The following is an 18,339-nucleotide window of genomic DNA, read 5'->3' on the forward strand; positions in this document are numbered from 1 at the left end:
CCCAAACTGTCTGTCGTAGAATGGCCATAACTTTTGATCCCGATATGCTGTGAGGGCCCACGACCTATGGTTGGAAATCTCTTTCAATTATCTACAACATTCATTCTTGGTGTTTTTCCCAAATTCCAACCTTATAATAGCGTTTTGGCCCCTCCAAATCAGATCATCCGAAAATGTTTCCTTAATTTGCCCTTTTGGATGGCTTATGCCCATATTTGGCTTATGGTCCTTCTTGAAACTTACTTAACACTCCATCACCAAGATGAGGGACATTATAATTCTTCTCCAAAATCTCATTTAGAATCGTTAAATATTATTTCTTACTTATCAAAATATCGTATGCATCATGCCCTTCGTCAGTCAATTCACTGTGCATGAACGAAAAATTTTCCGAGGTGTAACAAGTAGTATGATTGAGATAAAAGTACGGAGGAGGAAGAATTATGACAAATTATGAAGGTATTGATAAGACAGCTTGTGAGATATTAAGGATAAGATTGATCAGAAAGGGTGAAGGGTTAAGTATGCCTACTCCATAGAGTGTAGTTTAACTATAGTGAGAATCGTGAATAAGGTTAAGAAGTGTTACGTTATAGGATGGATTACAAACAGGATGTAATCTGAATACTATAAGGATTGTTATAGAAATAAGTAAAGCCTAACAAGGAAGTAACTAAAGAATATGACGTGATTAGTGTGAAACGGAAAAGCAAATGTAGAACGAATAAGAAAGACTTACAAAGGTTCTATAGGGAAAGTTCAGAATAGAAGTCAAGTGGTAACGAAAGTGCAAGCGAGCACAGGAAGAGAAGGAGTTAATAGAAGGAAAAAGATAAGAAGAAAGCGAGTGGGATTACAGTGTAGCGATGTGTTATGACGTGTATAGCTAAGTGTTACGTACCGTATTTTTATACATTGGGACAACCCGGATTAACTATGACAATTAAGGGCCAAGACTATTCCGGGATTTGACGTCGGGACTTTTGACCATTTGATTTTATTTTGAGACATAAGTTGAATATGAAATTGATGGCATTGGACACTTAGGAAAAATTGGGACCACAATTCATAAAATTGGAATTTAAAAGTCTTGCACCAAAAGCCATGGTGGCCGTGTGGACTTGAAATGGTCCCACACATTGTGTGGCCAATTTTAATTGGTCCAACACATGTGTGGGCCATAAACAAAGGGAGATATTTGTGGATAAAAAAAAAAAAAAAAAGACTAAGTCATCTTTCTCATTTCCCACTTCTACACTTAGAGAAAAATAACAAGACTTGGAGAGCCTCCACTCCCCCATGGTTCTCGGCCACAACCAAGAAAAATCAAGTCCCATTTTTGCCTCTCTAAAATTATTTCTTTGGTATAAACCCACTATTTGGAGGTCCCTAAGTAGCGTGGAAGTATTGTTTGGGTCATTCAACCACTCATTTTTCCCATTTACAAACCCTAGCCTATTGGTGGATTGAAGAATAAAGGTGAGTTCTAATCTTGTTTTTGGAGTTATAAATGTTGTATGCATATTGTAGTATGCTAAAATGGATAAAAATCATGAAATATGGAATGTTGAAGTTGGGTCTTGTGTTGGGTGTGTTGACCGTGTGAAGTATATGTGTGTGGTGTGGTATTGGGTTGACGAATTAATTGCTTGTAGCATATTGATTGTCGTAGAGTGGAGAAGAGAATAAAAATCATCGATACATGTATATGTGTAGTGTAGCCGTGTATATAGCCTCCAAATGGTAGCAAAGAATGAATTAATATCGCTTAGCGTCGTAATGGTTGTTGTGATGATTTGTATGTTGGAAATGAGAGTTAAATGTCCCGAATTGATATAGTAAGCGTTGCGGACTGATTTGGAGAACTTTGTGCATTTAATGCAATCCTTATATATGAGAACCATTAACATATGAATATGTGTAGTGTGAATGAATGTGAGTCATAGATTATGCCGAATATCGCATTATTATCGCTTAAGCGCTTTCGTGTCGTCGTTACGAATTTTAGTTTGGAATTGAGCATTTAATGACTTAAGATTGATGTTGAGATTGTACGGGCTGATTTGAGGGTTATTGTGCGTTGATGTAATTTGTATATTTTATGAAAATGGTATCGTTATATTGTGAATTGTGATACAAAACATGAATTGAAAGTCGGAAGTGTGCCCAGTGGGCTGCTCACGGGTAGGGGCTGTTTTCGGCCAAAAATTTGGAGAAATTGTGGATTGTTGGAAAAATTATGTGAATTTTTTAGAATGTTCTTGAATGTTGTTAGTATGGGTTTGGGTTAATAATCGAATGTACGAACGATATTGTGGCTTGAAAGTAAGCCATTGAATTGAATAATTGGAAAGTTGTCGAATGGTGTAAAAGAGAGCTACTATTATTATTTTGCCTTTCGAATTGATTATCGATGTTGCTAGGTTGGTTATTGTGGTTGTTGTTGTTGATTTTGAGCGAGTTAAATTCTCGGGATGGCCTATTTATAGGGGAAATGCTGCCGAATTTTCTGTAGAATTTAATGTTAGTTGGAATAAATGGCTTAAGTGCCTATGTTTAATATTGGATATTCGTTGGCATATTTGTAGACCTTGGGGAGCCCGAGGCGTAGATTGGAATTTACTTTATATTGGCCATCTTGGAGTGCGTACGAGGTATGTAAAGCAACCTCCCTTCTTTTTGGCATGTCTTAGTTTTACATAGGCTAGATTAGAGCCTTAAGGAAATTCCAAATCCGAAATCCGAGCATGATATGATCTATATATGTTCCTTGGCACTCTTATGTATGATTTGATGAAATATGAACCTTTATGTATTTGAAATAATCGCTTTCCAAACTTTGCGCAAAAAGGTTTCACTTTAAAGAACTTCGAAATTTCTGAATGCCATACATTTCACATAAATGCTCGGATTACTCCAATATTTTTATAAAAGTTTGCATTATGTATGATACGTATGTTTTTCATAGGCGGGCCCGACTTGGGTAAATACCCGTCCGTGGGTCCCGCGACTTTCCTTTATGTAATTCAGAGAATCTTTGAAAGAATTTGGTATGATTATTATTCCGATTTCAAATATGATCATTTTACTTATGTTTGAATTTATGATAATGATTTTATGCATATGACTACTCACGACTCTACTCGTGCATTCTGTTATTCCTTTCGCCGAGTCCCGGGCCGGTTCTGTTGTCGTGCGCATTTTGATATACTCCGGAGTTATGCTGTGTTTATGGTTCACCGAGCTACTCGCAAAAGAGGGTCGGGTTCCACCTATATTTGGTGTTATGCTGTGTATGGCGTTATGTTGTGATGTGATATGTGACGGGGATACGGAGATTTGAAACTTTCTGGTGTTATGCTGTGTTATGGCGCCATCGACGGGTGGGCGACCATATTCTTCTGTACCCTATGCATTACTTACATATTTTTGAAAGTAAGCAAATTTTGATATGTTGGATTTGCACTTATGTTTGGTACTTCCATTTCGTTTATGTCTCAGATTTGCTTTCTGTATATTCTGCTTTGCATACTTAGTACATATTTCGTACTGACCCCCTTTCTTCGGGGGCTGCGTTTCATGCCCGCAGGTACAGACGCACAGTTTGGTGATCTACCCATTTAGGACACCCTATTCTGCTGTTTGGAGTGCTCTTCTCATTTCAGAGCACACATTTTGGTATATATTCGTTCGCCATGTATATATGTATTTGTTCAGGGGCACGGCGGGGCCCTGTCCCGCCATATGATTCGGTTTGTCTGTTTAGAGGTCTGTAGACGTATTTGTGGGTGTGTGTGCCTACTTCTGTACGGATGTGTTTGCATGACTCTATTCGTTATGGCAGCCTCGTCGGCGTGCATTTTGTATATGTTTGTGGCAGCCTTGTCGGCGTGCATTTGTATATGCGTTTTGGGCCGTTGTGCCATTTGACAGCCTTGTCGGCTTTTGACATATTTGATAGCCTTGCCGGCTTTTTGATATATGTGCATATGTTCGGCGATGTATATTCCGCCGCCTCTTCTGATTCTGATATAATGTTTTGTACGCGCAATCGCGCAAGATAATATTCGTTCTCAACTCTGTTTAAAAATGATGATTTAGTTTGTATGTCCGTTTGGGTGTCCAAGTAGGGCACCAGTCGCGGCCCACGGGGCTGGGTCGTGACAGAAGTGGTATCAGAGCGGTTTGTCCTTGGGATGTCTACAGGCCGTGCCTAGTAGAGTCTTGTTTATCAGTGTGTTGTGCACCACATCGATAAACAGGAGGCTACAGGGCATTTAGGATGTTTCCTTTCTTTGAATCTTAGATCGTGCGATAGAGCCAGCCGTAGGAAATGAATCTTTTTCTGCTGACCTTTAATTTCAGCTGAGGACGGTATCGACGTAAGAAAGTGACCGATGATATTGGAAGCTATACCGTACACAGGTAAGAAATGGTATGAAAGATGTATGTCGGGGAAGCTATTTGAAGTATGACGGAAATATAAAGTTGAAGATTGAAAAGAAAAATAAACAGGAAGATGTCACTGGTGCCGTTTGAGTTGGGCACGTGAGGTAAGTCTCGACATCTGTGTACATTTGTTTGCAATTGTTAGCCCTGTGTGGCTACGATATGATATATAAATACGTATATGTGTTGGCCCTGTGAGGCATGGTCGGTATTTCCTGTGTACAGGTTTTGGGATAGTAAGAAATACAGAGGAACCTCTGCCCAAATTTTGCCAGAAATATAAAGAGAGAAAATGAGATATAAGTTCTTAACATGTTTTGAAAGTCGATACCGATAGGGTGAATCTGTTATGTTGGATTAAAGTTAAGAGGTACCCTCCATGGCATTCGTAAGAAGCATTATCCTTGATTGAGAAATTTTATTCCGAGAAAGCATATATGAGTAGCAAATTCGTAATTTATCTAAATGAATCAGAATATGTTCCAACCACATGTTGCTTTAGAAAAGCTTATGTGAAAGGCAAAAATGTCCAACGATTAAGTTTCGATTCATTTGAAGAATACTAAATGTATAACAGGCAGTTGGGAATTGAATGATTCACTTACGACTCAAAAAAAATATATATATATATATACATATGTATAAATATGGAGGTAATTATGTGAATTAAGTACCAACGGATTTCGCGATGTTCGTCGGATTTTAGTGTTCTTTTGCTGGTGGTTGGAGAATGCCTTACAGTAATATTTTATCAGCCTTCATCGACTAATTGGAGATGGAATTTGTGGAATAAAAACTTAAATTTGTGGGCTGTTTAAAATTATATATGTATATGCATGAGGAGAAAAATATTGAGGATTTACAGGAGGCGACACGGTGACTATATAGTCAGAAAAGTAAAAGAATTCTCTCTAGATCGGGGTGGGACCCGCTACGAGAACGTTTTGAAAGTTGTTAAGACCCCGATTTGCCTTAAATTACGTGATAAAAGTCGTGCAGGGAAATTGATGCAATTATACCGGCCTTAACGTGTCTAAATGCATTAAAGTTGTAAGGTTAAGCGTGCCAGGGCCAGAGCAATTCTGGGATGGGTGACCCCCTGGGAAATGTACAAAAATTTTTGCAAATATGGACATAAGAGACAAATAGGAAATTTGGAGTAACCAAAAAGGAAATTAGAGTATGTGGAGTGATTAGAAACTTTATAAAGGTCGCGTGGGCTGAGACGGATTAGATTAGTGAAAAAGGGAGAAAGAGCAACGCAGCTCCAAAATTAGAATGAGTTTGAACAGATGATTGAAGACGCTTTGTAAAAGAAATGCTAGTGATATATATATATATATATATATATATATATATATATGTATGTATGTATAGGACTCCCCATTTATGACTATGTCGATCGCTTAGTGAACCTTAATAGTCAGCGTTATAATATATGGGAGACATTAACAGAATAGAATTTATGAGACAAAGTGAAAGGTATGATACAGATGTTACAAGATAAACAGATATTGGTTTTGCTATGGGTTGAGATTGGAAGATGCTAATACGACGATATTTTGGAAGGAAAAGAGAATAATTGAGTGGAAGGTAAAGAGATCAAAGTGTTAGCAAAAGTGAACCGTAAGAAACGTAATTAAGCAGAGCTTCTAAAAGAGTCGACGGGCAAAGCACGAAATTACCTGCGAAAAACGAACTGGAATGTAATAATGCAGGGCAAAAGAAAAAAAAAACCTATGGCATGAAATGATGAATCATGCGAATATTAAGTAATTTGACTATCGAGAAAATAGAACGACGGATAAGGAACGGGTATGAAGGAAGGATATGATTATTAAAGGATAAATTGATATATTAATTAAATTATTCGAGTGCCAGCTATTAGATAAGATTTGTACTTTATGAATGAGAATTTCATCACTTCGTAATTTTGTTAATATCTCGTACGAAGGTAATCAAGTTATAGATTATAAAGGAAAAACATGGATACGGTATAAGCACAACCCCAAAAGAGGGGGAGCGGAGGAAAGTGAAGTAAAATAAGTAGAAATAGAAACAATTGACACAAAGAAGATTGAAGCGATCAAAAGTTGGCCTAGGTCTTCGACATAGACCGAAATACGCGGTTTTTGGGGATTAGCCAGGTATTACAGAAAAGTGGTGAAGGACTTTGCTTCTATTACGGCACTATTAACGAAGTTAACTCAGAAGGCCGTGAAATTTCAGTGAACCGGTACGTGTGAATGTAGTTTCCAGTACCGGAGGAAAAATTAATTTCAACTCCAGTCTAGCTCTTCCCGAAGGGCCAGCCGGGTATGTTACTTATTATGGTGCTTTTGGTATTGGGATAGATTATGAATTAGTGCAGCACAGTCAAGTTATGGCCTAAGCTCCCCGGCAGTTCAAATCGCACGAAGGAAATTATCCCATACATAATTTGGAATTATCCGCGGCGATTCATGTTTTGAGAATGTGGCGGCATTACTTACATGGGGTCTACGCTGGTATTTATACAGACCATAAGAGCCCCAGTACATTTTTAAGCAAAAGGGAGCTAAATCTGCGGCATAAATGGCTTGAATTATTGAAAGATTATGATGTCGATATTCTATATCATCCCGTAAAAGCCAATGTGGTAGCTAATGCACTTAGCCGTAAGTCCATGGGTAGTTTGACTGATGTACAGTTTGATGAGAAAGAATTGGTTCGTGGAAATTTATCAGTTAGCTAGCCTTAGAGTCCGTTTGGTCGATTCTGGAGATATTGGGATTTTGTTCGAGAAGTTGCTGAATCGTCGATTATAGAAGAGGTAAAACAACATCAGTTTGAGGATCCTATACTTGTACAGTACAAAGATACGACCTTTGATAAAGAAAAGACTTAGTTTGAAATTTCATCTGAAAAGGATATTATTATACGGAGGCAGATTATGTGTACCTGACGTTGCAGGGCTGTGATGATCAATTATGGGCGAAGCACTTAATGTTCGACATTCTGTTCATTCTGAATCCACAAAAATGTATCATGATCTAAAATATTTATGCTGATGGGATGGTATGAAAAAGGGACACTGCAGAGTTCGCTGGCCAATGCCCAAATTGTCAGTAAGTCAAGATCGAGTATCAAGGGCCGGACAGGTTGCTTCAGGAATTAGAAACTTCAGTTTGGGAACGAGGAACGATTCGCATGAACTTCATTATAGGCTTACCGCGCACTCAACGCGGATACGATTCTATTCGGAGTATTGTTGATAGATTAATGAAATCAGCCCATTTTCTTCCAGGCAGGACTACTTGTTCGGCTGAAGGTTATGACAGAGTGTATATTAATGAGATAATAAGACTTCACGGGATTCCTATATCTATTATAACCGACTGAGGTGCTCAGTTTACGGCTAACTTCTGAAGATCGTCCCAGGACTGGAGACTCAGATGGGTCATAACACAATATTTTATCCTCAGTCCGACGGACAGGCCGAGTGTGCTATTCAGATACCGGAAGATATGCTATGGGCCTGTGTTATTGATTTTAGAGGTTGTTGGGGTGATCATTGTCGCTAAGTGAATTTGTTTATAATAAAAATCGTTATCACTCCAGTATTCAGATGGCACCATATGAGGCTTTGTATGGCAGGAAAAGCAGATCTCCGATTGGTTGGTTTGACGTGAGTGAGATTCAGTTAATTGGTCCAGATGTGATCCAGCAAGCAGTCGATAAAGTGAAACTGATTCGAGAGCGACTATTAGCGGCCCCGAGTCGACAGAAATCTTATGCTGATAAACGACGTCGACCGTTAGAGTTCCAGATTAGCAATTGGGTATTTCTGAAAGAGTCACCTATGAAAGGCGTTATGAGATTTGGCAAGAAAGGAAAGCTCAGTCCGAGATATATTGGGCCTTATCAGATTGTTCGCAAAATAGGCAAGGTGGCCTATGAATTGGATTTGCCAGCTGATTTGGGAGCGGTACACCCGGTATCCCATGTTCCTATGCTTCGTAAATATATTGGTGACCCTTCCAGAATTTTTCCTACAAACGATATACAGGTCACCGAGGAGCTATTTTATGAAGAGCAACCTATAGCCATATTGGATCGTCAGGTAAGAAAGTTGCGGAATAAAGATGTGGCTTCTGTTAAAGTACTGTGGCGGAATAATAATAACCGCGAGGAATTAACCTGGAAGGCTGAGGAGCAGATGATGAAAAAAAAAATCCTCACCTATTTTCGGCACCTTCAGGTAATCCAAATTCTTTGTTTGATTATGTTGATTTGTGATCGATTTGTATATGATGGCTATAAAAGAAACTCCCCCGAATTTGAGTAAGATTAGTAGCATTAATCCAACATTCGAGGACAAATGTTCCTAAGGGGGGGAGGATGTTACGTACCGTATTTTTATACATTGGGACAACCCGGATTAACTATGACAATTAAGGGCCAAGACTATTCCGGGATTTGACGTCGGGACTTTTGACCATTTGATTTTATTTTGAGACATAAGTTGAATATGAAATTGATGGCATTGGACACTTAGGAAAAATTGGGACCACAATTCATAAAATTGGAATTTAAAAGTCTTGCACCAAAAGCCATGGTGGCCGTGTGGACTTGAAATGGTCCCACACATTGTGTGGCCAATTTTAATTGGTCCAACACATGTGTGGGCCATAAACAAAGGGAGATATTTGTGGATACAAAAAAAAAAAAAAAAGACTAAGTCATCTTTCTCATTTCCCACTTCTACACTTAGAGAAAAATAACAAGACTTGGAGAGCCTCCACTCCCCCATGGTTCTCGGCCACAACCAAGAAAAATCAAGTCCCATTTTTGCCTCTCTAAAATTATTTCTTTGGTATAAACCCACTATTTGGAGGTCCCTAAGTAGCGTGGAAGTATTGTTTGGGTCATTCAACCACTCATTTTTCCCATTTACAAACCCTAGCCTATTGGTGGATTGAAGAATAAAGGTGAGTTCTAATCTTGTTTTTGGAGTTATAAATGTTGTATGCATATTGTAGTATGCTAAAATGGATAAAAATCATGAAATATGGAATGTTGAAGTTGGGTCTTGTGTTGGGTGTGTTGACCGTGTGAAGTATATGTGTGTGGTGTGGTATTGGGTTGACGAATTAATTGCTTGTAGCATATTGATTGTCGTAGAGTGGAGAAGAGAATAAAAATCATCGATACATGTATATGTGTAGTGTAGCCGTGTATATAGCCTCCAAATGGTAGCAAAGAATGAATTAATATCGCTTAGCGTCGTAATGGTTGTTGTGATGATTTGTATGTTGGAAATGAGAGTTAAATGTCCCGAATTGATATAGTAAGCGTTGCGGACTGATTTGGAGAACTTTGTGCATTTAATGCAATCCTTATATATGAGAACCATTAACATATGAATATGTGTAGTGTGAATGAATGTGAGTCATAGATTATGCCGAATATCGCATTATTATCGCTTAAGCGCTTTCGTGTCGTCGTTACGAATTTTAGTTTGGAATTGAGCATTTAATGACTTAAGATTGATGTTGAGATTGTACGGGCTGATTTGAGGGTTATTGTGCGTTGATGTAATTTGTATATTTTATGAAAATGGTATCGTTATATTGTGAATTGTGATACAAAACATGAATTGAAAGTCGGAAGTGTGCCCAGTGGGCTGCTCACGGGTAGGGGCTGTTTTCGGCCAAAAATTTGGAGAAATTGTGGATTGTTGGAAAAATTATGTGAATTTTTTAGAATGTTCTTGAATGTTGTTAGTATGGGTTTGGGTTAATAATCGAATGTACGAACGATATTGTGGCTTGAAAGTAAGCCATTGAATTGAATAATTGGAAAGTTGTCGAATGGTGTAAAAGAGAGCTACTATTATTATTTTGCCTTTCGAATTGATTATCGATGTTGCTAGGTTGGTTATTGTGGTTGTTGTTGTTGATTTTGAGCGAGTTAAATTCTCGGGATGGCCTATTTATAGGGGAAATGCTGCCGAATTTTCTGTAGAATTTAATGTTAGTTGGAATAAATGGCTTAAGTGCCTATGTTTAATATTGGATATTCGTTGGCATATTTGTAGACCTTGGGGAGCCCGAGGCGTAGATTGGAATTTACTTTATATTGGCCATCTTGGAGTGCGTACGAGGTATGTAAAGCAACCTCCCTTCTTTTTGGCATGTCTTAGTTTTACATAGGCTAGATTAGAGCCTTAAGGAAATTCCAAATCCGAAATCCGAGCATGATATGATCTATATATGTTCCTTGGCACTCTTATGTATGATTTGATGAAATATGAACCTTTATGTATTTGAAATAATCGCTTTCCAAACTTTGCGCAAAAAGGTTTCACTTTAAAGAACTTCGAAATTTCTGAATGCCATACATTTCACATAAATGCTCGGATTACTCCAATATTTTTATAAAAGTTTGCATTATGTATGATACGTATGTTTTTCATAGGCGGGCCCGACTTGGGTAAATACCCGTCCGTGGGTCCCGCGACTTTCCTTTATGTAATTCAGAGAATCTTTGAAAGAATTTGGTATGATTATTATTCCGATTTCAAATATGATCATTTTACTTATGTTTGAATTTATGATAATGATTTTATGCATATGACTACTCACGACTCTACTCGTGCATTCTGTTATTCCTTTCGCCGAGTCCCGGGCCGGTTCTGTTGTCGTGCGCATTTTGATATACTCCGGAGTTATGCTGTGTTTATGGTTCACCGAGCTACTCGCAAAAGAGGGTCGGGTTCCACCTATATTTGGTGTTATGCTGTGTATGGCGTTATGTTGTGATGTGATATGTGACGGGGATACGGAGATTTGAAACTTTCTGGTGTTATGCTGTGTTATGGCGCCATCGACGGGTGGGCGACCATATTCTTCTGTACCCTATGCATTACTTACATATTTTTGAAAGTAAGCAAATTTTGATATGTTGGATTTGCACTTATGTTTGGTACTTCCATTTCGTTTATGTCTCAGATTTGCTTTCTGTATATTCTGCTTTGCATACTTAGTACATATTTCGTACTGACCCCCTTTCTTCGGGGGCTGCGTTTCATGCCCGCAGGTACAGACGCACAGTTTGGTGATCTACCCATTTAGGACACCCTATTCTGCTGTTTGGAGTGCTCTTCTCATTTCAGAGCACACATTTTGGTATATATTCGTTCGCCATGTATATATGTATTTGTTCAGGGGCACGGCGGGGCCCTGTCCCGCCATATGATTCGGTTTGTCTGTTTAGAGGTCTGTAGACGTATTTGTGGGTGTGTGTGCCTACTTCTGTACGGATGTGTTTGCATGACTCTATTCGTTATGGCAGCCTCGTCGGCGTGCATTTTGTATATGTTTGTGGCAGCCTTGTCGGCGTGCATTTGTATATGCGTTTTGGGCCGTTGTGCCATTTGACAGCCTTGTCGGCTTTTGACATATTTGATAGCCTTGCCGGCTTTTTGATATATGTGCATATGTTCGGCGATGTATATTCCGCCGCCTCTTCTGATTCTGATATAATGTTTTGTACGCGCAATCGCGCAAGATAATATTCGTTCTCAACTCTGTTTAAAAATGATGATTTAGTTTGTATGTCCGTTTGGGTGTCCAAGTAGGGCACCAGTCGCGGCCCACGGGGCTGGGTCGTGACACTAAGAAAACGAGTAAAATAAGCGACAGAATTATGAAAGACCAACTTAAAGGAAGATGAGCAACGAGACAGAATGAATGCCAGAAATGACTGGTATGATAAGAACAAATAGAGATGAACAGAATATGTTTCGAAAGTGAGGAAGGGGTTATGTAAAAGTAGTGTTTACCGAAGGATACAGGAGTAGCATGAAATTCCTCGTGCTTAAAATGAAAGATGGACATAGATTGGAGAAATGAAAGGAATACTAAAGGAAACACCTAGGGCAGACGTAATTAATTGAGCATGAGTATGGGATAAAAGTAAATATATAGCTACGAACTTAAAGGTGTAGTACGACGACAAGGTGATAGGATAAACCATTATTAAGACGAATTTGATGTGATTCTTAGTAAGTCAGAAGTCAGTGTTGGGTACACAACAAGGGTAAAAGAGCATAAGGCATAAAGGAGTACTGCGTGTATATGACTTCACCTCGGAAATAGTGAAATCCTTAAAGGACAAGGATTGTGGACTTGCGAAACAACTGATGTATTGCAAATTTATTAGAAGAAACAGATGATATCTGTTGGGATAAAGATGGCTTTATGGGAAAGCTTGGAACCCCTATCATCAGAATATAAGTGCTACCGAATGGAGAATTAGGAACGATTATAAGCACTAGCTAATTACTGATTGGAGTGAACGGAATGTGGCTTCGGATAAATTGCTACATTAATTACATTACTTGAGTACCAACCATCAGATAAGATTTTGTACTATATATCGAGGGTTCTTATCGCCTCGTGATTGTGTTGGGATTTCATACATGGGGAATCTAAGTTATAGATGATATAAAGGAAGACATGGGTATGGTGTAGTATACCAAATGTATTGGAAAAGAATCATATGAATTTGAAAAAAATGGAAACGGGGACATAGAGTAGAATATAAAAAGATAATGATGTAGGTACACCCAAAAGGGGGAAGCGGATGAGAGAGATGCAAGTGTAGGATGAAAACAACCGACACTGCAACACGTTTAATGTAAATACTTAAACTTTATGTGAGATCCCTTGCTGAAACAAGTTAGTGAGATTTGAAAGCCAGCAATAAACGGATAGAAGCCAAGATGGTATTTGAGACAGTGTTGAGAATTATTAGTAAAGACCTTGGTTAATATGACATCGGAAGGTGGATGCTTATAAAAAGGAAGAATATGACAAGAGAATGGTAAAGAGTAACTTAAGGGATAGCAAGGCTATACTGGATTAGAGGTTAAGATGTTGGCAACAGAGTTATTGGCTAATGACATTGTGACACATAAGTAGTAAAGGAAAGGAAAGGAGTATGACAAAATAGACAACAAGTGAGTTTTAGTACAATAAGATATGTAGAGCAGAATAAGCCAGGAGAAGGAAAGACTATGACTAAAACTTGATGTACTTTGTATAAGTTATACAATAATAGTTATGCGATCTACACATATTTGTATGTTAAGAATGAGACCAAGTGAGTACTTAATAAGAAGAGTAAAAATTCAGTAACAACAACGCGGTTGCAATATTTTGGGTACATCAAAGAAAGGTGTAAGATGGTTTGAGGTAAAACTACAGAGATGAAATTAGTACTGAGGGAAAAAGCCATAGTTGGGCCTTGATATCAATTGAAAGAGATAAGAGAAGAATATAGGGTCTGCATAAAGACTAGCGTGGCGACGCTAAGGTATTTTCCGAGCTGATTTGAGCACCTACACATACTCGTGTAAAGATTGCAATAGGATACGTGATAGGAGAACTAAGAGCAAATTTGAGTAAAGGGGAAATAGAAGAGTTTGAGTCAAAAATTCAGAAATGACACAAGAAAATATGCCTAAAGTATTGCCAGTTAGGGTAAAAGAAATTATGAAGTTATTTAACCGAGACAATCAGAACAAGCGGGTTACTGGATGACAGTGAAGTTATAATATGAGGGAACCCTAGCGCTATTTGATAGCCAACCCTAAAGATCGAGATCAAGGAGTAATAGCAAGTGATAGTTAAAGACCTTTAAAAGAAAGTCAGGAAGTGACACATGATGCTGAGGATTCCAGAATACGGACTGTAATAGCGGAGTAAAGCAAGGATATTGGAATACAAAAATGTTACCCTCTAGGAAATTTCATTCTACTCGTAGAACCTGTGAAGGGTCTACAGGTTACCAGAGGCATGCAATACTCTAGGGATATTAAAGTCTAATGAATCGGTGGAGGATAGGGTGGATCATGTTTAAGGATAAGAGGGTAAAGTGAAGTGAACAATACATCATCTTAAAGGAGTAAGTATAAAAAAAAAGTCGAGTTATGACTACGTGCACCATGAGTACAAGTCCGAATCAACTAGTGACAGTACAACTGAACAGTATACAGACAAGAATTCAGTAACATTTCAGCAGAAGAGCTCGCAATACAGCTGAGAACCAATTGTGAAATAAAGAGAAGAGTAAAGACAATGACGTCGAATTATTACATCGAGAAGTAATAGAAAGAGGAGATATTACAGGAATGACTATGTAGAGACCTGGAATGCGTTATAGTGGATTATAGCGAATCGACCAATGGAAGAGGTATGTAAAGGGCATAATTAAATAAGAGAACACTTGAGAAAGTATTGGGATTTCAGGACCAGTTTAACATTCGAGGAAGAATGTTCTAAAGGGGGGAAGGATGTTATACCCCGTATTTTTATACGTCGAATTATTCGTAAGCTAATCGACGTAAGTTTAAGGACGAGATTAATTTTTGGGATATGTGACAAGGGCTTTTAATCCCCGATCATTAACGAGTGCACGATTTCTTGTAAATTTAATTGGTGTAGAAATATTAATGGAGATTAGGAATTAATTAATTATGATTATATTATTAAGTGGGCCCCACTACAATATATGGATAAATATAATTGGATCATGGAGGGTGACATGTCATAGTGGGACACATGTCATTTGGTTGGACATGTGTCAAATGGAGGGTATATATGTATTGTGATGACTAGTGGATCACATTTTGCCTTCACAAACTTCATCTTCATTCTTGAAACAAAGCTGCACTGTTCACGGCGGCCACTGTTCACGGCGGCCACTGTTCACGGCCAGCCTTGGCATTTTAAAAAAAAAAATCTAGATTAAATCTCCAAGGTGATTTAAACGTCCCAAAGGAAGCAGCGAGTTAAGATTTAAATTGAAGAAAGACGAAGCGGTGCAATTGGTGCAAGCGAGTGTAAAATTTGCTCCGATTAAATTAAGGTAAGATCTTCTCACTTCATGGTATAGTTGGATTAATGGTGTTGTAATGGAAAGATTAAAATTGTATTAGATGAAATTGGAAGTAAGAAATTGCATGAATTCGTTGGTATTAGGAGTTGTAGTTGTTATATGGAATTGTTGAGTTGAAAGATTGAAAGTGTGGTTTATGTTCATATGTTGTTGTTCGTGTTTTTGTCGTGTTTTAGTTGATATGACTTCTAAATTCGAAAGAAAGAAGTGTATAACATATCATATACAAAGCGTATGTTGGTCTGTTTGGTGTATAATCTTAAATGTTAATGATTTGGATTGCAAAAGGGTTAAGAAAGATTATTGGGTTGTTTGAGTTGTTTATGGGCTGGATTGTAAGGATTTGATATGAATATTTCTATTATTGTTGTTGTTGGTATTGTTGTGATAACAGGAGATTAATTGGAAGTTCGGGTTAGGTGAGTTATATAGGGGAAATGCTGCTCGATTTGCGTTAAGTCCGTAACTAATCAAAATACTAGCCGAGAAGTGTGGGCTAAGAAATAATCCCTATAAGTGCTTGGTTGTAGAGTTATGAGCTGGAAAGTCGTAGTTAATTAACAATAGTGTTACTTTCATATTAAATAGGCTAAAGGAGCGACGAAGTAAGCTTGGTTACGGTTGATCTACGACAGGTATGTAAAGCTATCCCTTCTTTCTTTTGGCATGTCTTAGATTTAAGTGACGAATGATATGAGCTTTGGGGTAATTCTATTCTTAAGTTTCGAGTGTGATTCATGATTCCTATTCACTTCTTGTTGTTAGAACTCTTGAAATGATTGAGCTTCCCTCTCAAGTTTTCTATACGTTGGATAGTAGTCAATATATATAAGCTCCTATTCATAGAGACTCTACGATAATTGATGTCCTTGACTTCTATAAGCTGTTTCATTCTATATTGACATATGTCTATGGTTCTTAAGGCTCTATTGATATTATTATGATGACGTTCGAGGGATATTTGGTATGATTGTCACTATTGATACTCAGGTGTAAATCCCTACTTCTTATTCTATTTGGGTCTTGATAATGTTTTAAATTGCATATGGTTGCTCACTACCCTGCTCGTGCATGCCTCAATATGTCTTTCATCGAGTCCCGGGCCGGGTATGTTATCGTGCACAGTTTCACTGCATTGTTCACCGAGTCCCTCACTAGAGGGCCGGGTACGGTATATATATATATATATGATATGATGATATGTTATGGCGGCCAGGAGGGCATATGATTACTTTATTCACCGAGTCCCATAATGGGCCGGGTATGATATATGATATTGACATGCATGATTTATGTTTCAAAAGGCAAGTGTTTTGGTATTTTGAATGTTATATTTGTCTCCTGCACTCCCTATTTCAGTTATGATCCTCTTACTGTATTTCATGCTTTACATACTCAGTACATATCTCGTACTAACCCCCTTCTTCGGGGGGCTGCGTTTCATGCCCGCAGGTACAAATGGTCGGTTTGGTGACCCCTCAGCATAGGACTTCTACTCAGCTGTTTTGGAGAGCTCCGTTGTTCCGGAGTATAGGCTTTTGGTCCAGATCTTATGATGTATATATATATGTTTATCCAGTGGTACGACGGGGCCCTGTCCCGTCATATTTCGCTACTAGTACTCTTAGAGGTCTGTGGACTTCTATGTGGGTTGTGTACAGATTTGATCAGCTGTGTCTATATGGTTATTGTGGATGTTCGGTCGTGGTAGTAGCCTTGTCGGCTTGCGTAATACAATGATATACACAGTGGCAGCCTCGTCGGCTTGCGTATGTTACGATGTGATTGATTGAGGACCCATAGTATCAGTCCGATTATGTTTGACAGGTACATATGGGTGTCCAGCTCGGGCACTAGTCATGGCCCACGGGGCTGGGTCGTGACACTTTGCCTCTTATTCGGGTATAACATTGCCATCCTTTACAATACCCCTTGAGTTATTTTCTCTCAACGTCACGTGGTTCAAGGTCTTCATGAATGATTTCCCGTACAGTCTCAGATGCTTACTCAATTCGTATTCGTTTATTTACCTGTCATTAGACTTATTTCTACATAACTCTCACTCTTTGTTTTAGAGTCTATATCTGCCACATCTTAGGGTCCATCATTTCAATCTCTACACTTGTATTCTTTTTACTTGCTTCCCCCCTTTAAGGGTTTTACTTGTACCATTCTCAAATCCGTTGCCTCACCTTCAAATCTTGAATTCATATACCCCTCGCTATACTACATATTATTCATGCCGTTTCTCATAATCTATAGCCACAATAATTCATGTGTGAAGTCTTAACACACTCACCTTGCAGTCTTGTAACCAAATAATACAGCCGATATAGCAATCCGAACAAAAATGTATTTTACTTAGCTCATTTGATAGTTATAAGTCAGTGTCTAAATTCGCTCCAATTAACAACTTTTTGCCCCATAGGGATGCCCACAAGAGTAGTAGGTATAGTTATCCACACCCTCCATATAATGTCACTTGCCCTCTTCTTCGGTGCTCAAAATTCACTTGTAACGTCAGCTTTGTTTTCCAGGACCTAAGTCTCGTGTGCAACAAATACTCCTTATGCCTCATACTCTTTAAATCTTGTTTTGCACTCAACATTGGTTTCAAAACCAATCATAATCATATCGCATTCGTCGTTGGTGATAGCTTTATTCTATCGTTTTATCGTCGTACGGTAAAATCATAACTCATGATCATCTTTTCTTTTCAACTTATTACTTCATATACTCTACTCATTCTAACTTGGTATAGGATATTCGTAGGAGATGCATCTTCTTTTAATCATAACACGACTACTTCTTAAGCGCGCGTACATGGCGGCGCATTTCCTTCTCTTTCTAATCCCATTCTCACTCCTTTACATTCCTTCCTTCTCAATTTATCTTGTTTCCTTCCATTTTATAATCAATCCTAGATTCTTCGCACGAGGAACCTTA

At 38.3% G+C, this 18,339-nt stretch overlaps 2 long non-coding RNA genes across 2 annotated transcripts; both read left to right on the top strand.

Moving 5' to 3' along the window:
- The first annotated feature begins 897 nt into the window (after positions 1–897).
- LOC132644064 (uncharacterized) lies at positions 898–4,035 on the top strand. The gene is made up of 2 exons (XR_009583815.1): positions 898–2,654; positions 3,590–4,035. It is a non-coding gene; the product is annotated as an uncharacterized LOC132644064 (long non-coding RNA).
- Positions 4,036–8,015: 3,980 nt separating this feature from the next.
- LOC132644065 (uncharacterized) lies at positions 8,016–11,975 on the top strand. Its single transcript, XR_009583816.1, has 2 exons — positions 8,016–10,594; positions 11,530–11,975. It is a non-coding gene; the product is annotated as an uncharacterized LOC132644065 (long non-coding RNA).
- Positions 11,976–18,339: the final 6,364 nt, after the last annotated feature.

Source organism: Lycium barbarum, chromosome 6, assembly GCF_019175385.1.
Source record: "Lycium barbarum isolate Lr01 chromosome 6, ASM1917538v2, whole genome shotgun sequence".
In the NCBI taxonomy this organism is placed as follows: domain Eukaryota; kingdom Viridiplantae; phylum Streptophyta; class Magnoliopsida; order Solanales; family Solanaceae; genus Lycium; species Lycium barbarum.